The sequence below is a fragment of the Pavona decussata genome, unplaced genomic scaffold (assembly GCF_977016875.1).
Source record: "Pavona decussata unplaced genomic scaffold, jaPavDecu1.1 SCAFFOLD_84, whole genome shotgun sequence".
NCBI classification, from domain to species: domain Eukaryota; kingdom Metazoa; phylum Cnidaria; class Anthozoa; order Scleractinia; family Agariciidae; genus Pavona; species Pavona decussata.
This window is the reverse complement of record NW_028145502.1, coordinates 5,834,478-5,859,438: the sequence shown is the minus strand read 5'-3', so window position 1 is coordinate 5,859,438 and position 24,961 is coordinate 5,834,478. Positions and strand designations below refer to the sequence as shown.

The following is a 24,961-nucleotide window of genomic DNA, read 5'->3' as shown; positions in this document are numbered from 1 at the left end:
TCCAACCTTCCGGAACTCAGTGTTGCTTGCCTAAAAGCCTGAGAAAAACTTCTGAGAAAAATGCTGAGTCTCCTGAGTTTGGCTTTGTTTTAACAACAGGCTGTCAAAACCAACTGTTAAAGGTCGCACGCTATTTGAACTCCCGCTTTTGTAACGACCTCTGATCTTTGTTTGACTTAAGCCACGGGGGAAATAATCCATAAATTATCAGTAAATTTTCTGATGCAAGCCTGTGATATGACGAGCTAGACAAATAAACTTCACTAACATTTTATTTTACATTTTTACTTTATGTTTTTTTTAGTCTCCCCCGATTAGTAGGGCACTTGTGCTCGGCTATTCAGATAAAGTTGTTGTTATTATTATTATTATTATTATTATTATTATTATTATTATTATTATTATTATTATTATTGTTATTATTATTACATCGTGTGGTGTCGTGTGATTTTATGGGGTTGATGTTTTTTAGTTTATTCCGCTGATGCTCCAAACAAAAGAGGAGAGGGGAAGCAAGCGAGTAAGAAGAAAACATGGGCGACGCATGGGATACATTGTGGGCTTCCCCAAAAAATCAACATTATTATCAAAACAACAATTGATTCATTAATGAATTTATTTAGCACCAACTTTCCATTTCTGTGCGAATACATTCGTCTTTGATATTCAAATTGCGTACAGATGACAGATAACCGACACTATTCCAATATAAGTAAAATTGATGCCATTAATTGCTTATTATATGCGGATGTTTGTCCCTGCGTTTTCCCTGGAATCAGGCGATACCCTGGCACCACTTTCCTATTGAACAACCTATTGTGATAAATTCTGTCCATTTAAAAAGGAGGAGCGCAGGAACACCAATTGTCTTCGCTTCTGAAGATTTTCCGTGTACGGTGTATTTCGAGAGTAATTAAAAGTTGATTGAAAATATTCTCTATTTATTGCGATGCAACAGCTAACATGGCCTCCCCATCATTTAATATGTATGGCGTTCAGACCATTCGCTTGGAGACGTGAGAAAAGATTCGTCGAGGAAGTATACTCCTCATCAGAAAGTTGGAGGAAAGCTTACTATAGGGAATGTGATGTGTGATGCAAGATGCTAGTTCAACTCAAAACAAAACTAAAAAATTAAAATTTCATTTATTTAATTTCGTTACTTCGCAGTCAATTTCAAACAATTTGTCAACAAGAAAGATATTAAATAAATTTTCACTACTATGACAAATACAAGTTATAAACAACATCAAACAGGGAAACCCAAAGGTTCTTCGACAAAAATCCTGCTCAAAATTTTGGAAAACTAAAACCTTTTGTTTGTTTTTGGAGGGGAGAATATGTGGTTTACAATGTGATAAAATATAAAAAAAAGGAAGTAAGGACGATTCTATTGACATTGCTGAAAACGACGATGAAGGAGTGGAGCTTTACCGTCAATTGAAAGCACTATGAGGAGTTGCCAATATGCAAGCCAGAAAGTGGATCTTTAATCCGCCTAAAGTTATTGAGACTAAATGCCAGTAAAAATCAAAGAAATCGTTTTCACGGTCAAAAAAATCGATTTTGCTCATATTTTGCGAGTTTGAAGGCCTAGGTAAGTAAGTAAAGGAAATAAGGTTAATTTATTTTGAAATATTCCATATCACCAGGCGAGGAGCCATAATCAGAGATGGAGACCGTAACGAGATGCCATTTTGACTTGTGCCATGTGTTGTACCAAAACAATATATTTTTAGAAAAACTTGCGCGCATACGCGCGTGCGCGCACGCGTGTAAATGGCCAGGATCGCGCGTGGAGAAATTGAAATATTTTTCTACCCGTTTAAACCGGCGCCCAAATTTTAAAATTTTGCTTGGTTCACAACGAAAAGGTAACAATTGAAAGAAGACGGGGGAAGTTGGAATAAGCGGCATATTGATCACATGACTCTCAAAGTAAAGTCAAAAAGGCGCCAAAACGGTGGCCGGCTGCGTGCGTTGCTACAATTGAATGAATATGTACTCAGACACGTAAGTGAATTTTTTCTCTGCTGCTTTCTGTCACTTTTGCCAGTATGATATGGTTCAAATGGTACCCGAAAATTGTCTAAAGTTCAGTTACTTGTTATTGGAGAAAGTGTAAACAGTTGTGGAAAGTTCTGATGCTGCAAAGTTGTTACGCAGCTTTCACAACCTCCATATTGAACTCTGTCAGTCTCACTGTTTTCTTGCTCATGTTGAACTGGAAAAAGAGCTTTAAGCGGCTTGGAATCAATTTCCGTGGCCATGGAAAGGAAGAAGGAAAACAACAACCGGCTACACGGATGGACTTTCTAACCAGGAAAAAAAGTGCGCTAAAAAATTGTACCTTCTCACATTCCGCGTAAACCCGCGGCCGGTTTCTTGGCTATAAACAAAGCCTGATTCCGGGATATAAAACAGTGGAGGATGCATGTGACTGAGACCGACACCGAGTTGAAACATTTGGATTGGTTTCTGGGTTTTAGTCAAGATACGTACTTCAAAATAAAGTAAAACATTTCTTCTTTCATTTCAGCTTTCATTTTGTTTTCACTCCCTCGGACATGCATGAAAACTTTTCGTTTGTCTGCTAGTAGTTTTGTTTCACCTCTTCAGTTCTTAATTTCTGTCGGAGGCATTTTGCTAATTATCAGCTTATTTTGATGTTAAAGTTGCTAGTTTGATGTTGAGGCAATTTATCCCACAAACTTGAAAAAAAGAAAGAGTTTGAAAACAGGTAAGAACATGTTTACAGCTTTCTTGTCTCTTGGATGATTATAGAAATCAACAACTAATAAACGAATGAACATTAATTTCAAGTCTTACGTGTAATAACTCTTGAAAGCAGCAAGGCAACAGCCGTCATAAGAAGCAGTAAGTTTCAATTTCGGCCAAAAGAAGTAATCGAGGAATTCACTTCTGACCGATGTTGAAAAATTTGGCACAGATCTGTGAAAGAAACATGCTCAATTCGACAGCTTTTAGCTTGACTACTTAATTTCTGCCAATAAACTGAGTAAAGTTTTATTTATTACGTAAAATCATACACTCGTAAAACTGATGTCAGTTTACAAAATTTGGTGGAAGCGCCGAGTATTAATGCCAGCTAGTGAGTGCGAAGTGAAAACGTTTGGGACGATGGACTTAACTCGTCTCCTCAAGGATTTACCACCAATTTGAAATAAATAGTTAAAACTAACTTCTCCAATAAAATTTAAGTTTATATAAGACTTATATCAGCATCGCGGAGAATATTTTATGTTTGTACTTTAAAGATTAATGTTTTCTACTAGGGTTTCAATTCAGTCAGGAGAATTTCCTGGAGTTGTTCCCAATGTTTTAGTTTACAGCTGTAGTTTAGTTAGGTTAGATGGAGAAACTTAAACATGTACAGGGTAATAAAATGTTATTTTCACATTTAAAGTATTTAAAAATTATGTTATTTTGTCAAAACCGAACTAAACTTTCTTTTCCATTTTCCGTATCAGGTAGTAGCCCCACGCAAATTTGCGTGTATCCGTGCGGGTTTATGACGTGAAGGGTGGCGCAATTTTTTCTAAAAAATAGATTTTTTGGTACAACACATGGGGACGCGTTGAGCTCACGCTTACGGTCTCCATCCGTGCTCATGGCTTCTGATATAACGACAGAAAACCATGAAAAACGGTTACCCTACCGGAAGCTCGCATTTCACCACGGGAGAAATCGAAATTTTACAATTTTCAGCTTCTCGCTGTTCAGACATTTATATAGCTATGAATCTATCTTTCGTATAATTTGGTATATTGATTCTTCCTCAGTCAAGACATAGTAATTATTTACATCTCTGCTCGTTTGTGAGCGAACCGAGCTCGGATGAAGTAGACACACTTTTGTCTATCACGCAAAAGTCTAAAATAATCCAAATTCAGCGAGAGAAAAAAAGCTGATCGGTAGTTTTCTCAATTCCTCTCCTACTTTAACAAAAGAGAGTTCAGTAATTGATTTTTTGGTGTACGGTTTTAAATATTTAGGATCTAGCAGAACTTTTACACGAACGCCGATCAAAGTTCGACAAAATTACAATTCAGCGCCATTGAAATCTAAAACTCTACATACCAAGGCGTAATAGAATAAATTAACTCCTCGGCCAAAATTTGTATAAAAAAAGGCTTTAAACTATTTCCAACACTTTAAGCGATTTAAAAAAAAGTGCACTGTTGTTAAATATTGTCTACACGGGTACAACAAACCAACAAACACCAAAATAACCACAAGATAAAATTAAATCTCACTCGCTCCCTAATCTGTGTCACGTACGAGCGACTTTGCCAAAATAACAAACAGATGTTTACATCCCTTGATTTAGTCATATTTTAAAATATCTTACTTAACGATGCGCCAGATTTCCAGGTCAACTTGGTGAAGAAATAGACAATACATCCTGGAAGAATTAGAATTAATGGTATTAATGATAAGAGGCTTTATCATCCTTCGATAACGAAGAGCAAATATTGCATCGTTCTCTAAATAAGCGAATCTAGTTCTCCATTTCTTTGAACCAATACATTTAAAACCAGAGTTAATTGTTGGGTAACAGAACAACGATGTCTTGTTCGTTTTTGACTATTGTCGGTGGGATTTGCGCGGGGATTTGCGGCGGAGACAAATGCACTAGCTCCTCTACTTCCGTCACACCACTCAAAGAGCGTGACAACCATACCAAACACCACAACAAGTCCTTGAAATTGTCATGTAAGCATGACAGCACGGCACTAAATGGGTTCGGCGCGCATAGATCAAAATTTTACTTTTGTGAATGAACATGTGAGGTTGGATGGTGTTCTTTCTTTCTTTTTGTTTGAGTTTACAAAGCTTCTGACACTGTTCAAGGACCACTTATAATATCTTTTTGTGGTGAACATGTACCATGATACAGCGAATACAACTTTTTTCTTGAGGGTAAACGAAAATTAGCCGATGAAGAGAAATTTACTTAAAAGACTTTCTTGAGTGTGAAAGCGGCCACGGTAAATGACAATGAGCTTAAATTCCAATAAATTATGGCATTTTTAAAGCAAAAGGATCTGTTTCTTTTCTGATGTCTCTTATCTCTAGAAAAAAAAATTGCTTCAAGAGCTCTGCTGCGTTCTCTTTCATGGCTCAGGTCTGTCAATTTGATCTTCTTGTCGTAGCGCCGAGTGGCAGACTCGTTAATTTTTACAGTTTTCTTCGCCGCTTGGTCTCTTTCAAATTTCTAAATCTCCACGGCATCTAAGCTAGGATAACAATGCTCATGTATCCCACGTTTATGGATGATCGTGTCTAAAAGTACATACGAGTGACCAGGAGTGACCACGAATGACCACGAATAACCACGAGTCACTACAAGTGAACACGAGTGACCACGAGTGAGTACCACTGACTACGAGTGACCACGAGTGAGAATAACATGAAAATATTATACTGACGGGTTATGACGTCATTTTTATCACACGGTCTCTACTTAACCTCAAATAGACCGGTTTTTTTTTTTTTTCTTGGACACCAAAATAGGTTAATTTCATACTGGAGACGTTTCAGATAGACGAGTTGTGAGCGGATTGGGGGAGGGGTGTGAAATGTGGGGTGGGGTGGTCTAAATCTACTTCCTGCCTTTACCTTTAATCCCACCCCTTCCTACTTTTTTGTTGAATTTGCCTTTTGAGAATTTTGGGACTTAATCTCAACGGCGTTTTTCCGCACTTGACATGTCTTTAATGGAAATATCTCGTTCATGTTTCAAGCAATCCAAAAACTCTATGCTCATCGAGTGAATCTATGTTGTGGGGTGTTTGGTGAAATTTTTGGGTATATATTTTGGAGCAACAGTCGTAAGCGAGTTGTAGGTTTGATTTACACGAAACAATGCGTGTCGTAGGCCTGTCGAAAAGCTTAGTAAGCTTGTGTAATAAAAATTGTAATACTGCGCAGCGTAGTTAATAAATGTGAATTCAAAGGTTATAAAATAGACGCTGAAAGATAATTCAAATTATCTTTCAGTGTCTATTTTATAACTTTTGAATTCAGCTTCGTAAGCTTGTCGCGTGCGACGAAGTCGTACCGTGTAAATCGGTCTTACGAGTGCTGTACAGGCCTGCAAATGTTTCCCGGACCGTAAATGATCCCCAACTTAAACCGCAAATGATCCACGGACGGGAAATGATCCCCAGATTGGACCGCAAATGATCCTTGATCGCCTCACCATAAATATAGAATTGAATGGACTCAAATTTGGACAGTGGGTTTCAACTTTATAGAATTCATTTTTTTTTTTAAACACCAGTCGTTATATTAAACTATTTGCACGCAAATGTCACAATCAGGGCCGTACCTAGGATTTTTTGTCTGTGGGGGCAAACTGCGCACACCCCTCACAGGGGTCTACCGTATGCAGACAGGGTTTCTAGTTGGACCTTAATGTTGTTTTCACTCCTACACAAAAAGTTGCCTCTACGACGTTTAGAGAAAAAAAAAACACACCGATACTTTTAGTTTTAAATTGTCATGACGCACTATCTACAACGATTACTAGAGAACCAAAAATCCAAATAGCCGTGCCAAGAAATACAACTCCTTGTGACAAACACTAGCCGGGCCCGGCATTGCAACAATTACAGAATGAAGCTCATTGCATGATACAAGCAGTGATTAATTTCTGTCCTAATATTGCCAAATCTCAACAAGAAAGGCAGTTAAAACTATCAAGCACTAAAAACAGCCAAGCCAAACCCAGCTGAAATGTCCTATGTGGCATAAAAACACCGTCGTTGAACACACAGAATAAGAGGTCATATTCAAAACGAAGAGAATTCAAAAGAGGAAACTCAAAAATCATTAGGCGCAAATGACCTGTCGGATGATGAACATATGATGGTTAAATCCAAACCCGCTACGAATACTTGCGAGAAGCGCAGGCTTTTAAAACCAATTTATCTCGGAAAAAAAATACATGTATAAGCTAGATTTAAAAAGGCTAAAACACGCGCCAGAAAGTGGCGTATGCTTGTCAGTCTTTATTTACGCACCAAATTCTAAACCATAGGCAGCCCAAACTGAAAAAAATCATTATTTTCATAAGAAAACCGGTACCTCAAAAGATTTTCCACAATAATTATTTGGAATTCACATTGAAGGAATATTTTTTCAGTCAATTAGTCGATTTTCTTGTGATCAGTGTGATGTTAGAAACCGAATTGAGTTTTCCTGGCGGGGGCAGCTGCCCCCTCTGCCCCCGCGCTATGTACGGCCCTGCACAACTTTAAAACAACGCCTAAAATGTTCACGAATTGAACGAAATTCGTCATTTTTCAAATAGGGCGAACAATACGAGATAAATTTTGCCAGAGCAACTCAAAAATAGTTTACTGGAACAGACCAACTTACTTGTATTGGAAAACCTCCTCAGAGAGTACGACAATTTTGCACTGATGTGATAAGCCCTAAGTAACCCAGTCACTCCCATCCCGAACGTATTCACTTTAGAAAATTCGTGAATCATAGTCAGTGGGAGATGTAACTTCGACGGATGACCATTACCCGCGAGTGAGGTGATTATGTTGCCTTATTAGGCCTGGTGAACATTTTTAATATTACGGTTGCCGCGATGTCTAGCTTAGGAGAAGGCTGATTTTGACAGCATTGCTTTGGTGAGCTATGAAGCCCACCAAAGCAACTTCCATAGCCTTTAGCAAATAGACGCAAAAACAAAAGATGTACTCAAAGAATTAAAATTGAAGTATACAGAAAGCGAATTGCTGAAGATTAAATTTGCCTAAAATGTGGGGAAAATTGACAGCTATTCCTAAGGCGTCTATGAGGAGGACAATTGCCTTCTGAAGGTCTATGCAGACGACAGTGTGTTTCGTAAAAAAATTCAAAGAAAGACTGGGAGTACAATCAGCAGCAAAACGAAAATGAAAGACAAAATCAACATATTACACGACAACCCATTGGACGACTGAGGCTAAAACGTTATGCTTAAGACAAAGATTTGATTAAGAACGAAGGCGAAGATTTGACCGTCATCTGAAGCGTATTGATCGATTCGTCTTCCTTTTTCGAAAAAAAAAAAAAAAAAAAAAAAAACTTGCGAAATTCTTAACTGACCCGCTCTTAATTTGGAAGGGTTTCGTACAATTCGTGCACATTTCAGGCCTTGAAATGGTATAAGTAAATCATATAGATGTATGCTGCAGTTTATAGGCTTATATTGCTCTGTTGTACTGTGCTGCTGTATATTAACTTTTAAGGTTGTAAAATTTGCATGTAGATAGTATAAATATCACGACTGGTGTTATTAACGAAAATGAATTCTATAAAGTTGAAATCCATTGTGCAAGAGGAAGTACACGTTCAAGACAACTTTACCTCTAAGGCAAATATGAGTAACACCACACATTTGCTCCAAGGAAAATGGATTTACGTGGTGAGCAAATGTGATAATATAATTATCATGTTTGCTTAGCTTTGGTCATTTTTGTGCATAAATCAAATCTCATGTTTTAAAATAATCATCATGTTTGCTTAACTTTGGTCATTTTTGTGCATAAATCAAATCTCATGTTTGCATGACATTTGCAAGAAAAGAAAAGCCGGTAAATATGAATAAGACAACACATTTTCTGCAAGAAAAATGGATTAACGTGGTGACCAAATGAGGTAAAAAAACATGTTTGCTTGACTTTGGTCATATTTGCGCATAAATCAAATCTCATGTTTGCACGACATTTACAAGCAAAGAAAAGCCGGTTAATATGAGTAAGAACAAACATTTGCGCCAAAGAAAATGGATTAACAGGGTGGGCAAATGAGGTTAAACATTATTTAAAGAAGATGAAATCGTATTTTCACCAAAATGTTTATTCTGTGATCACAAACAGTCCTAAAGTTAGTTACAGTGTTTATGTATTTCTGTCAGTACTTCACAAACAATAACTTTGATACCTCTCTGCATTTCTAAAAGAAATTATTACATTATACATGTACTTCAACTTTGAACAATAACCAATGCTTTCTTTCTTCTTTTTCGGCAAATAACAAAAAGTGATCTCTTTTCAGAAGATAAAGATCACTCTTAAAATAATATCTGAATTATGCATTATTTACAATTAATAGGTCCTTGCATACAGCAAAGAAAATAGCTTTTTTTAATTATGCTCAAACTAATCAATGAAAATAACTTCTTTTAATTTTTTTTCACTAACTAACCAATGAATGTGTTCAATTCCACAATTTTATCACGCAAACATTATCTGTTTTATCATTTGTTTAAAAAAAACTATCAGTTTACATTTGAAATAAAACTTAACACCTGTAGAGTGACAATGCAACTTAAACAGCTGAAATTAGGAGTTCCATAAAGTATCCATATCGGTTCATGGAAGGGGATGGACATTTTCTGGAACAAAACAATCACCTGCCACTTAAACAACGTGACCACCTTTGTACACCCTTTTACAGTTGTGCACCAGTGAAAAGTAAAAGTTTAAATGATGCGGCATTTTTTAATATGAAAGTAAAGGAAACATGGGTCCATGAAAAGATTTTAGTGTCATTATTTCAACAAAAATTTCAACTTTATGATTCTCTAGCCCCCCCCCCCCCCCCCAAAAAAAAAAAAAAAAAAAAAAATTCAATTTTGGATATTTATACAGCCAACTCTCCTAAGATTGACACCAGTACCAAGATGGTTACCTCTATAAGCTAGACAGGCTTTGTTGGTGCTGACATGTCTGAAATTAATTCCCCTGTTTGTAACTTATAAACTCTTCCCTGCCACATTTTCTTTTTGCAGTTTGAAATTAATGTATGATTCAAGACACATCATCATTTTACTACGCCACTCAGAAATACCATGAACACTTTCATTTGACTTTGACATGTATTACATGTATGCTACAACCAATCCAGCATGAGATGGCAAACCATAGAAAGAATTACCATTAGGTCTATAGTTTAATTATCTGTAGTAGGAATATTGTGTATCATCTTTAATGTATTTATGTTGCATTTTTTGGTTAATGGCAAAATAAATGAATTGAATTGAATTTCCAGACTTCATAAAATAATTTAAGTGTCAATGGTTTTATGAATCACAATGTAATTAACTCCAAGTAAAAGTACTCAAACTGTATATTACTGTGTGAATCCAAAACCTATGAACACATTCATTTCACTTTGACTGAGACCGGCATCTTCTGGAGCTGGACAGCTTTACACTGACGTGGTTGCATAACTTCAAAATCAACTGCAAATCATGCAGCACAAACTGAAAGATGATTTAAAATTGAAGGGGTGTCTGGAAAAAAGTCCTAAGTGGCTTCTGATAAATTGTCAGATTCTCCTTCCAAATTGGGTTGTATTCACTTGTGAGACAAAAGGAGAGTTTGACCTTACATCAAAGTCACTTAGGGCCTTGTTCCAGGCACCCCTTCATTTACAAGCACAATTACTCCCTTAATCATAACTATAACAAAATTCTCAAATCTGATTGGCTATCAACAGCCATAATTCGTGCATTAACAGGACAGTGTACACATCATGCCCTGTGTAATTGGACAGTTTACCTGTCATGCCTGATGTAATTGGACAGTGTGTGTCATTTTGTGTAATTAAATTAATCTCGAAACTTAACTCAACTGCTGTCTTCTATTTATTCACCAAAAAGTTAAACTGTTGGCTTTTTTCTCAAATTTTGTTGGAGTTAAGATTAAATGATAACAGGACTTTGTATCATCCAATTCTTTCTGTAACCATACTCATGATTAAACAAAAACTAATCACTGATTTTCTTAATCACTTGTACGGTTACAGACCAAATTGGCTCCACTCAGTCCTATTACCATTATCAATTGTACATGTGCAACATAAGGTCCATTCACAATCCATTCACAAACTTGTTTTATCACTTGCAAAATCTAAAAGAACCTAAATCTGAAATCAAAAAGCATATTCCATCAGGTTAAAGACAATAGGGAAACCACAAACTTGAATAGCCATTTAAATACAGCTGTTGACAAATGGTATAGGTGTCCAACTTGAGTTATCCAATTTGAACAAGTTGTAATCGGACATCTGCAATTGAATTCCCAGGTTTTTTCGTTCCTATGATGGTACAAATAGGCATGTGGAGAACCAATCAGATTCAAGAGTTTCGCTATTAGCACTACAATAAATATATCTTATTACATGTAAGCCTGGTTCACACTAGCAACATAACAACAAATGATAAAGTGTATCGCCCTAGATCACAGTAAAGGTACAGTAAGCTGTGGTAAGGGTTTCTGTACCAGGGCTCAAAACAACGGCCGGTCAACGGATAATGTCTGGAATGATTGGAGTGTTGACTGGTCAACCTTTCATCTTGCCAGTCATGGTGACTGGTCACATTCAATCGTATTGAAGATGAAATAAATTAAAATTCCCATGCTGTTCAGTTGTTATCAGTATGTAGCGTGTTGCTGTGTATTGCGGATCTTTGATGTGAAATCCTGGGTGAAATGCAACCAGAACCGTTATTTACAACCTCGCGCATTGAAACAAACATCGGGGTTCACGCACTTCCAGTCGCACAATTAAAAATAGTTTCACTTTCATTAGTTAATTTATTACTTAGTTTGTTTTCATTTCGCCGCTGTAATTTATTACTATTGTTGACTATGATTGCTTTAAAGTACTAAAAGCTCTAAGCAACGCCTTTTTGGAAATATATAAGGCCAGTTTTGCTTCATGTGCCCTTGTTTTAAGAGTTATTAATGTTGTAAATTTGCACAGCCAGAAAAGATACCTGACCAAGCTAAAATGAATATGACCGGTTATCACTTCCCGGGGACTCTGCGGAAATTATTTCGAGCCCTGTGCACTTGCCTTGTTTTAAAGAACAATCTTTGTCTTCGTGAAGCGTTGGTTACACTGATAAATTATTTGAAAACTGCTTAAACTGATTGAAAACAATAACCTTTACTAAAACACTGAAAAAAAACAAACAAACAAATAAGCTTAGTTGAATAGTGAAACAATGGCGAACCAACTGTATGATAGTCATGATGTTGTAACACATGTTTACTGAGTAGCACCTATTGTTTTGCAGCAAGCACGATTAGCATATAATTTTCAAATTGTAACCAACGCATTCGATCACATTATAATATTTTACTTTAGTCTTATTATCACCTTAGTTATCCCCATGGCAAATACAGCATGTGTGTTGACTCTTGCCAGAGCGATGTTCACTCCGTTGTTCTGATGCAACAAGGCAATCCCGGTGGCGATGTAATGTTAGCGATTCGATGTCGGTGAGTTTCGCAAAAACATGGAAAGTACCGCAGATCGAGATGAAAGAGAACGATCGATCCAAACGAACTATAAACACTCGCATAGTTCGAAGATATTCAAACGCCTCTCATGTGATCATTTATGTGGCGTATCATTGGTTAATTTTGTTCGCCGAAGGGGCTAAATGCCCCCCAGGTCACTCGCGTGCCGTTACTGCCGTCTCAAAACTCAGCGGACAACATCGCTTACTAGGGGATACGTCATGTAATTTTCTATTGTTTATCTCTTTGGCGCTCTTTCTCCGATCCGGCTGGAACCATCATGCGGGACTTTCAGGATTTCTTGATTTTGCGTGCTTATAGAACGGCAACAAGGAAGGCGAGGAATCTCTCAATAAACAAGAAAGAGGTCCTTTAAGTGGAGGAAAAAAAAGTCTTGAAGAACGGCGGCGGATGACGAACAAAAAGGAAACATGAGCTGCATCGACTAAATACTTGCAAAGAGAAACTCCGGGAGAAACTCCACAAAAAGAACGAATTCTCTCTTTCTTGCAAGAAAGTATTAACCTTACGCATTTAAAAATGGTGACAATACAAGGAGGCTCAAATAATTCTTCATCAGAAGACTGGAAAAACCCCTTGGTTTTCTCGATTTGGAGCGAGACCAAAGGTAAGCTTTTAATTCCTTTTATATACGTGTGTCGAGCTTGAAGTCACCTCTTGCCTTATTGATCCCAGTGAGCACTTGTTCATGTAAGGTATCTACAGCTAAGTAAAGCGGGGAAAACTCTTTCTTTCCAACCTTCATTAAATACTAAATACTAATAACTAAATACTAATTTGGCTTCACAGTCTAACATATATATTGGTACTTCAGTCAGTGCAGTGATTGGGGAAGGGGGGCAATTAACACCTGTGCTGGACAGGGGAAGAGAACCAAATTATTGTCCGACACACTTTGCTAAGGATGACTTTATGTTCTAGTCAGCCAAGCCTTTGTTATTGTTTATGATCTGTAATTTCCTATGAAATAATACATAATTTTATGCAAACGATAATACATCTATCAATGTTAAGCCCGAAAGGGGGGGGGGGTATGAGGGGGGAGGGCGTGCATATGTGGGGCATTTGAATGAAAGGAATGAATGAAATTCTTATATGCCGCACATATTACCAAGTCTCATGGCGGTTACAATTCTATGGAGTGAGATCGGATGTCAGCATCGGTCCATATTAGATCTCACCCACCCACCCACCCACAAAAAAACCCAAGAATGAAGAATGATTGTGAAAGATAGAAGGCCAGACCACACCAGGAACTACGTTCCCTACTCTTGCGAATAGTGTGTGACTTCTTTAACATCCCACAAAGTAATCATGAACAGGGGTTGTGAGACGGTACTTACGATTTATTGTCCTTATCCGAGAAGACTAGAAAGTCTAACCATTTGCAGATGTCATTACAAAGGCAGCACTTTTCTCCTCAATTAATTTTAAAGACCCTGAGTGTTGGTCTGTGTGGGGGATTGATCCCACGACCTCCCACACAGAAGCCCGGTGCTCTACCAACTGAGCCAACCGGTCAAAGGTTGACCTCTTTTGCCTTCCCCACCCTCGGGAATTTGACTAGGAATCTGGGCCCCAGGGTGGGGAAATTTGCTTTTTTGCGCTGGGGAATGGGACCAAGTCACATTGTCCCATGTGCTTGTCTGTGTGCCGGCCATCTTGGAAGTGCCTGTGTGGAGATTGAAAGCATTATTTTCAAAGTGGACTTGTACCTTCTGCAAATAATCTCTATCCTATAGATGGTCACGGGACACTCATTTGTATAGCTCAACATGTTAGACTTTTCGTTTTTGTTAGATTGAGGCAATGATATCTGATTGAATCATTTAAAATGCAAGATTTGTATACCTCAACATGTTACAATCTTTCCTGTTAGACTGAAAAAAATAAAGGATATCTGACTGTATCACTTGAAATGCTAACTTTTTATAGCCCAACATGGTGTATTCTTCCTTGTATTAGACTGAGAAAATGATGTCTGATTGCATCACTTAAAATGCTTGATTTATAAAGCTCAATATGGTATTCAGACCGTATTGTTCCTGTAAGATTGATCGTCGAGGCAATTACATTTGATTTTATCACTTTAATGCTATATTTGTTGATTAATTGCTTTGGATTACACAATCCATCAAAGGAATTAATAAAAAAAAAAAGCTTGGCAATTTATATCAATGATTTGTAAAATATACACAACAACTACTATGAACTTAAGGGATATTACTTCCCCATGGTGGGGATATTTGATCTGGTTTGACCCAATTTTGGGGCCCTACAGTGGAGATTCTTACCAAAAATTCTTCTGAAAAGTCAAATGCTCCCCATACCCCCAGTTCCCCCACCCCTTCCCTTGGGCTTAACATTGATAGATCCATAATGGTCAACTAAGAAATATTATAGTGTTTGTATCTCCAATCCATAATACTCGCACTTTCCACATTATTTTTATTCTAATCAAAGCATTTTCACTATTTTCGTGAGTGAAACTGATTTAAATTTCAGCAAATTGCACAAGATTGGAGGCTATCAGGCCTCTGTTTGAGAGCAAACTGTCCTTCTGGATTACCAAACTGCAATATATGACCACTCAGATGCACCCATCAGTGCAACTCCTCTTCCAAGCTGCAATTACATGTGCCAAAGCAACAATGAAATTTGATTACTCTTATTAAATCCTGAAAAAGATCACCCAACTAAAGAGACAGTCTTAAGTTAGAGTAACTGCATTCTTTGTTGTAAGCTTAAAACTTACAGTCTATACAATACTGACTGTGTTTCAACAGAGCATAACACATTAAAACAGACTTTGGCAATACATTTATTATAGACTGCAGAGAAACTGCCTGATGTATGATATACAGTATTTAAATTGCAAAGCTTATAAGCAACCATATATGTACTTGTTATATTAATGGGGAAGTACACTGTATCATGCAAATTTGCTTTCCTTTCCAAAACCCAAAAATGTTTGTCTGCCAGCAGAAACAAAGAAATAATTACATCTAGTTTTGTTATAAATTATCACCCTAGTGTCATAAAAATGTCTATTTGTGGTTCTGGCCAGAGACACTGCATGAGTAGACCGGTATAGATTGAAACTAGAAAAAATGTTAAGCTTACATATATGTTTTTCAAGTTCTCGCATTTTTTTTTTCATGCACTAGAACAGACCACGAACAGATTCCTTTCAAGAATTGGGTTGATTTCTTTCCTCTTTTCATTGCGGAATTATTTGGCAGCTGATTGAAGGTCTTATTTTATCATTTTTAACAAAAGATACCAAAAATCTTATGATACTTCCCTTATAAGGCTATTCCAAAGGTTCACAGGGCTTCTTTGATGGAAAAATACTTCTTTCAGCTAAAGTAAAGTTCATTTGTTAATTAAACAATTTCCAAAGAAACATAAATATTAAAGAGAATCTACACAATCTCCAAAAGTAAGGCATGAACAATACCACTGACCTTTTGGTGGAAACCAGTTCATCCAGAAGCCGCTTTTACATACCATTAGAAATTTTCTTATACATTTGAGTGTCATGGTTGTGAAAAACTAACATTGAGATAGGGTGAAGTTTGAAACTTTCTAGATAAGAGAGAAATGACTTGGACATCAACCAGAGCTAAGCTTAAAGACTTCAGTAGAGGGAAACATGCAAATCTTGTGATTAAAAAAACAAAACCAACACTGACATATGTGTATTAACAGAATAACTTTGTAACAAAGATAATATTTAGAACAATATTGAGAAGTATTTAGAAAAAAAATGAAGTAAATTAATTAATGAGATTGCAAGAATAATACTGGTAAGATAAGAGTTTAAACTCCAAAAGGTACATGTAGTCATAATCATATCATTGAGCTTAGCATTGCAACAAAATGAATGAGCTTTCAATAAAAGTTATTATTAATAATTTATTGCTCCACAAAATTATGGTTGTAAGATGTAGCTCCATTGTTTACTGTGCTAAAGTTATTTAATATTGTATTTCTGTATTTTTCAGTAAAATTCCTATTTATTTCATTAAGTTTTATACTTTACTCCTCCTTGATTTCAGCTTTTCTCCTTACTAACCCAAGAGTTGGTTATGATATCTCCACAAGACATAGATGGTAACAATGCTACAATCAACCTTGGTCATAAAGTCTCTGGCAATTGTCAAAAGAAATACTACAAGGCCAAGTATGAAGGTTTATTATAATTACTGAGATGACTGCCAAAAGAAGCACTGGGACATGTACATTGCTACAGAAAATAATTGTTTGTGTTAACCCTCATTTGCTTCTGACAAATGTATATTTGGTGTGGGCATGCTGATGTCAGCAGTAATGTTGAAAGTGAAAGTTGTTTCCTTAGTGGACAAAGGAAGTGTTAGGGAAAAGATCCAAAGTTTGCGTGTAGGTGATCCGTATCATAATTTTCTTAATCAACTTGAAAGTAGTGTATCCTTAGTTTGTAACCAAGTATACATGTAAGAAACAGTAAGGCATGTCCATTCATAAAGGGTCTGATGTAATTTGAAGTTAGCTGCAATAGAAATGAACAAAGCTCACTTTTTTCAAGTTCCCTAAATAAATTTCCAAGCTGCACACATTTAGCTTACTATCTAAGTACCCAAACATATACAACACAAACATGTTACAATGGACCTGGACTATATACACTGTACAGTGTATATAAGCTTCTGTAGTGTGAAGGAAGCAGTAATGAAACAAATATACATGTAAATACAATTTAATGCAAAATAAAACAAAATAATGCAGCCTAAGGGAAAAACTACAATTCTTCTGAGCCACCATAAATGTGTTAAAGTTGCAGACGAGGCAGTAACTTTTAAGTTTTGTTAAAGGCTGATAATTTAGACAGGGATTTTGACTTACACTAATGTTATGAACAACATCTGTTGAAATTTGTTGCACTGTGTAGCCTTGTCATTAGTACTTTAATTTGTACATAATCAGAGCTTGCTATGAGTTATTGTTTTTCGGTTATTATATTTTCTTGTATTAACCTTTTCACTGGAAATTGTCAAACCAAATTTTAGAATAAAAATTATTACAGTTTCTTGCACATTAACATTAGGATCGTGATCACACAGGTTTCATGTTGCAGTCAAAATTTTGTCCATCATGTTTGAGGTAAAATATTTATCTGCTGAATATTATTCTTTCATGATGCATATTAAAAGTTATGTTTCTATTTCTGATTTCATTGACAGAAGTTACTTTGTGTTGATTTAACATGGTAGACCTACAGTATATTTTTATACGAACAAATTCCTGAAGCTTAACTAAAATAAGTTAGGGATTTTTTCAATAAAGTTATCCCTTTTATGATTCTTATCAGCAAGCTTATTCTGAGACTCACCGGAAATTTCAGTCACAAATGTTCTTGTGATTTTGGAAAGTTCAAGATCCTCAAAGATCCTGGCAAGATCTGCAAAGGGTCCTTAAAGATCTTGACAAGGTCTTGGCAAGATCTGCAAGGATCCTTAAGGATTTTTGAGGATCCTCAAAGATCTTGGCGAAGATCTTCAAGGATCGTCAAAGATCTTGGCAAGAAAGTTGAGGATCCTTAAGGATCTTGGCAAAGATTTTTAAGGATTCTTAAAGATCTTGGCAAGATTGTTTAAGGATCCTTAAAGATCTTTATAAGGATCCTCGAAGATATTCATGAGAATCTTTGAGGATCTTTAACGATCCTCAAAAGATTTACACCAGGGTTAGGCCCTTTTTTAAACCATACATGTTAAACAATTGTCCAGACTTGCATGTGGTGAAAGCTGAGATGTTGTCAGTCATGGACTGACTTTCATTAAACAAAAGTATCACTGTCAACAAGGACCTGTAAGAGCTTGCTAAATAGAATCTCAATGTTTTCAGTTAATTAAAAGCATCAGTCAATTCCAACACTGGCCCTCAGGCTCCCCCATATTATTTGGCAGTGCAGTGAACTAGATCTTTCACAATAATATTGTGGCTTTGCTTCAGACACAACTACACTGTAGCTCATCACCAATTATGAGAAATGTGGCACCCACTATATCTATGAAGGGCATACTGTATGATCACAAAAAAAAAAAAACTGACTCCAAATTAAAGGGAAAAAAAACGTCCAGGGTAGCCAAAAATGTACATGTATTGGTCACAATTCAAATGTGAATTCAATTTTTTTTAGTTTGGTTGTTGTGGCATTCACTTTTGGTTTTTCAAAATGTGGTAGTTTCTAGGAAGCCTAATGCAAAGATGCAGTCATATTTGGCAGTCAGTAATAATACTATCATCATCATCATCATCCTCATTATTATTATTATTATTATTATTATTATTATTATTATTATTATTATTATTATTACTATTATTATTATTATTCACAATAGGGGAAATGTTAAGCCCAGTCATCACTTCATGGACACTGCAATAAGACATGTCAATGATACTGTATGATTGCAAGAAAACAACTAACTCCAAATTACGGAAAAACGGCTAGGGAAGCTAAACATATAAATGTATTGGACACAATTCGAACCTGACAAGCTAAAGGATGAATTCAAGGGTATTTTGTTTTGCTTGTTGTGGCATTCACTATTGGGTTTCAAAATGTCACTTTTTAGACAGCAAAGATACAGTCGTCTTTTGGCAGTCTGTGAAAATTTAGTACTATCATCATCATCATCATCATATTATTATTATTATTATTATTATATTATTATTATAATTATTATTATTATTATTATTATTATTATTATTATTATTATTATTATTATTATTATTATTATTATTATTATTATTGTGCCTTAGTTTTGCCTCCTTGCAGTGTTGAAGAGGGGGTTGGGGATGGGCTTTCTAAAGTTTCAGAAGGGAAGTTTCAATTGAAGTACAAAAAATTGTACTATTATTAATATTAATGAAAATATCATTTGCTCATTTTCTATATCAGTAAAATTAAGGGAAAGTCAGTGCATCTTTGTTGGGTTTCAGTTACTGTAAGGTTATTTAAGGGCATTAAACAAAATTAAGTTCACATAAGTAGTCACAAAAAGAATGCGACAATAAATGACAATTTTTTTCTTTGTCGTAGACTTCACTGCTTGGTTATCAAAATGTTGCCATTTTTAGGAAGCCCACAGCCAAGATGCAGTGATCTTTTGGCAGGCAGTGAATTTTATTGCAAACAAAAAAATTATGCTTTTCATTCACAATAACAGATTTTAAGATGAGTCATTGCTTCATCTGAACTGAGGTAAGATTTTTATGTCAATAAAACTCCATGAATACGAAAGAAAAACAACTGACATTAACATGATGATGATGATGATGATGATGATAGTAACAACAATAAATGGCCACGTTTTGGTCACAATTTGAATGTGACACGCTAAAAGATGGACGGCAATTTCCTTAAAAATATTGAGGGGCCGTAGCCAGGATGAAACATAGTTAAAATTTTTGAAACGACATCTGGCTAAAAATGAATAAAAACTACAAGCTTTCGCCTGCCCGAACAACAGTCTTCGACGGGTAAAATGAATGATAGGAAAGCGATGAGAAAATTTAAACAAAAAGCGTGAATTGCAAAATGATAAAAAAGTAAATAATTATAAATGTTTGTTAACAAAGAAAATCCTGAAAGTAATAAGCGGACAAAAAGACAAAGGTTACACAACAGTGCGATCGTCTTGTAATGTATATCTTAGTAATCGCTTTTATAATCGGCTTGAAAAAAGAAACACTCACTTGGCGAGGAATATATATGGCACCTAATTTTTTTACAAATTTAAAATCAACATCGCATACTGAGTCAACAATTTAAACATTTATGCTGACTGGTTTTCTCATGTCATTACACCAGTTTTAAGAGAGGATTCACATTAATCCAATAGAGTCCTGTCCTGACTGAGTTGCCATGGTTACATCAAGGTCCTTGATCACTAACACACCATATCAAACTGTTCCCAGATACATTTCTGCGCCACCCAAAACAGCCTTTGAATTCATAAAATTCTGCGATATTCTGTTGACGTTTGATTTGTTCTATACAGAGTTAGCTGTTTTAAGGCGTATTACGGGAAACAAGTTTTCTTTACTCCTGGCATTTTCGGAGAAACACGTGATTTAACCACCCCGCCTCGGCCTTTGTCGTTAAGACGACTTTGAGAGCCAGAGGAAGACAGACTCGTTAGCAGACTAAAGAGGAAAAAAAAAAAAAAAAGGAAAATCATAGAGTAACTACCAAGCAAAACAGTTAGCTATAAAAGTAAATAGGTTGCATGAAGTACAACTGCTATGTGATACTCGGTCATTAGATCATTTTATTCGTACTTTTTTTTTCATATTTGTATTTATACTTCTCATACGTTTTACATACTTTGCCCCATTACTACACTTTCCACACATTTTACTTCATATTCATTTTTGTATAAGCTGTAGGCCGAAAATTTTTGTATAGCCTGTAAACCGAATATTTTTTAAATCCCTGGTGATGCCGTTGATCGGCGAAAGCTTCGATTTTTAACCTTTGATTTAAGCAGTAGTTTAAGGCGTCAATGTTTACTGTAATTAATTTTATCGTATTTAAACTGGTAAGATCTCAGACATTTTATTGTCAATTTTATTTAACATAACAATGACAACTTTTTTGATCTTTATTTTATAATTGGTGGAGCATGATAGAGAATATTGAAACAATCAGGCGAACGTAAACTATGGCATTGTTTAAAATCTTTTAAGTGTATGAATACCAGAGAAGCCTCATCAGTAGCTAAGTGCTCACGATCTTGTGTGGAAAAAATACTGGGTGGTTTCGCCGACGTAACAGGCGTTACAGCCCACATAATAATAATAATAATCATTCTACTTATAAAAATAACCACAACATTAATAATAATAATAATAATAATAATAATAATAATAATAGTAATAATAATAATAATAATAATAATAATAATAATATAAAAAATTAATGATAATCTCTTTATTAAAAAATTCCAAGTAAATCGTTATTTACAGGTTAAAAGTATAGAAAAGAGCTATTAAAACCTTTTACAGTTCTTTTCGATTGAAAAAAGACACTTTTTAAACACAATTTTTTTTGGAAAAAAAAGGAAAAAAATCCATATCTCTTTAAGTTACAATAGCATTCTTATTCGTTTATAGATTTTCACCTAATAAAAAATACCCATCATACTATATTACATACAAACTGACTAATTTTACTGATAATAGACCAACGCACTTTTCACTTATAATAGACGAATGGCAAGGCAGCAATCATTTCCACTGAAGTCTTTGCAGCCAATAACAATAACAATAACATCACGTTTTAACTAACAAACGACAAATAACATATCGCCTTCAATCAGGTCAATGACCAAAGCCACTAATACTATCTACTGAACCTCCATAATTTACTTGAACCTGACAACGACTTTTGCTTAAGTTGTCGAAACGTCCGCCAATGTCGCAAACAGACCATCTCCCGATGATCGAAATTTACGTCCTTATGGCATGACCCCTGGATTCAAGCCATTTCTGGAATTGTTAAAGCTGTTAAAAAAAGTCCTGGTAATTATTACTCCAAGTACACCTTTAAATTTGTCATTGAATTAACTTTACGATTCACTAGAAACAAACATTAACGGAAAGAAAATACAGAATAAATAAACGCAAACTTAAAAAACTTAAGAAAAACCGAATGTACCTCAAATCGAATAGAGAACAAGAAAAAATTCAAAAGCGAAAATATAATTACTTACAAGATCTGTATGGCAACTCCGAGATCACAATAACTGATCTACAAAGGCGAAATACAATCCTTTATAAAATAAATTAACCGAAAAAGAAAGGCCCAATGCACTTATCAAATTTACAACAAAAAATTACGTAACGCGACGCCGGGAAACTAACTTGCAAGAAAAAAGGTAAGCATAAGTTACAAGCTAAAGGAAAAAATTAGCATTAGTTACAAAAGCTAAACTGAAAGTGATCACAAATTAAATGTTTCAACTAATTGCAAAACAATAGATGAACAGAAAAATCTAATTCTTGTGGTTACAGTCCTCCAATGTTATAATTTAATTTCTGTCATTAAAATATCTAATATTTTGGAAGTTTTCGAGCTTCTGTTGGCTTTTCCGGCAGCGCTAATGCCTTTTTCTCGCTTTTAACAACATTTTCAGGCACATACGTTTCCACTTAGGCCTAATATCTCTCATAACGCCATTTTCCCACCTTATTACCTATAGCTTAATGGCTCGGCGGGAGGGGTTTGGGGCTGCGTTTGAACTGTGGCTGGTGTGATCTGAAGAAGATTAAAAATGCAAAAGAAAAAAAATTAATCAAAACAATCAGACAAACAAACAACAACAACAAAAACAACCACGTATACACACCAGCATGCGATTTCATTCGCGACCCCTATTATCAAGTCGGATGAACCAATGTTGGCACTACTATAGCGGGTATTCCTCGCTCCAGGGGTAACTTCATGCCAATTTTAAATGTTTGCACGCAGTCAGCAAAGGTCTTTAGAGGCGTTCAAGAGGAATAGGTAAAATAAAAAAATTAGCGTCCCAAAGTCCAGACGTATAGTTTATGAAAACAACATCTTACTACTCAGATCGAAAATGTCAAGTTGAAATTATTGTTAGCTGCGTCTAATTCTTCCAAGTTTCTTTTAAAAGTGCTTTATCCCATCCCTCAAATTGCAATAACGACACTAACTAGTATTGTTAAAACTGAATCATTGCATAATAAAATTTGAGGGATTTGATTGTCTTAGCGGCCATGGTATATGATCCATTTTACCATGGGCGAGAAATGGTGACTATTAAATTGTCTCCTGGTTGTTTTTGCACAGCAAAATCAGTAAGATCTTGCAATATTTCTTGTTTTTGTTTTTGTTTTGTTTTTTCTAAAAACACAATTATTCCACTTGCGCTTGTTGGATATGAGGTGATTATAGCCAACTGGGCGCTATGCGCCTTGCTGGCTATCTATCATCTCATACCCAACGCGCGCTCATGGAATAATTGTCAAATATATTGTCCTTAATATTTATGACCTTTCTTACCCTTCTGATTTTCTCTCTTCCATAAAATAAACTTTCATTTCACTTGCAGGGACCTCAGCAACAATCGAATTCAACATCTACCGCAAGATATCTTTTCACACCAATCACGGCTGTGGGAGTTGTAAGTGTGACTTGTTTTTGTTTTGTCCCTTTTGTTTTTTTTTTTCCTAATAGTCATTTAACCAGACGCGCTGCGTAGAATCTAGCACCCTTACTTGCCACTCTTGTCCCATTTTTTTTGTAGGACATTTAAAACTCCAAGCATTTTTTAGCCAAATCTTTTAAGGTCACCCTGCATGACCTGAAAATGATATATAAAACGGTGGTGAATGTATGAAAATGATAGGAAGATGGTATGATAAGTTATCGGCGCAAGTGGATTGAATTAAAGATGGTGTGAACACCTGGACCAGAACCGCACATCGATGCCTGGTATTATTGCTAGCTGTTTAATGCCACACGATGAACTTGTGAATTAATTAATGAGTCATCATCGAGCACATTTGGCGCGCGCACGCTGAAAACATGATGTTTTTATTGAAGGTTACCCCATTTAATAGAGAGCTATCTTTTTTTTACCTTGGTACATTAACTTAGGCATTATACTACTTATGTTTTTTTAGAAAAATGATTGAGGACAGAAAAATGCGTCATTCCCAGGAAAACGAGCTTGCCCACCATTTGGGGACTAGTGTCTGGGGTCAAAACCAATTAACATTGTAGTTCCATATCGAAAAAGTTATCTTTAATTGCTGCTTATGCTTCATTCATTCCATGTGTTATTTTTTTTTCTCAACTTTGTTTTATCTATATAATCTCTGATTCCACACGACCTGACAAGGAGTGATCAAATAGACTCATTGTTAAAGGGAAATATTGCATTCAAATATTTCTTTTATTTCAAGGGAATCTCCTTAAGGGTAAACAGATCGCTCAGCAAATGTTACAGCGCAAGATTTAGCACTCGAAAAAGGAATGAAATAAAAATAAAGAAGCTCAAGATTTTCTCACCATTCGATATGTAGTCATAATTCTCACAACCTCTGAAAAAGTCCTCATTTTGCAAAGGATTCTGTTGCGTTCGTCCATTTTCTTCAACACAGCCTTGTTAGTTTTACTATCGTTTGTATTTCTGAATATGAGATAACGTTTTATTAATCGCATTCTATATTGGACTTATAATTATCAAACATATGACACAATCTTGGATTCTAGATTTCCTTATTGCAAATAAACATCTGTTGTTTTCTGAGAAACTAACCCATTTTCTAACTCACTCGGTAGACATTATAATATCTAATAGAGGTATTAGATGTTTAGATTGACAAGTATAATAACTACGATATGCTTTTTGTTATCCTTGGCAAACAAGTGACCAACGTCACAGGGGAAAGTGAAAGAGGTAATTTCCCTTAAAACTATAATTAAATCAATTATGTTTTGACTTCTAGCTACAAACAGATCGAGAAACGACTGAGGCAATAACTGCTGACGTGAAAAAGAATTTACTTGAAAAATATCTAATGCA

At 35.6% G+C, this 24,961-nt stretch overlaps 1 protein-coding gene across 1 annotated transcript in view; it reads left to right on the top strand.

The window, feature by feature from the left end:
* Positions 1 to 24,961, top strand: part of LOC146475627 (uncharacterized) — a 140,937-nt gene that overhangs the window by 11,303 nt on the left and 104,673 nt on the right. The window contains exon 3 of the mRNA XM_085116025.1: positions 23,483 to 23,554. The gene's annotated coding sequence lies outside the window, so the exon portion shown is untranslated. The remainder of the gene's footprint in view (positions 1 to 23,482; positions 23,555 to 24,961) is intronic.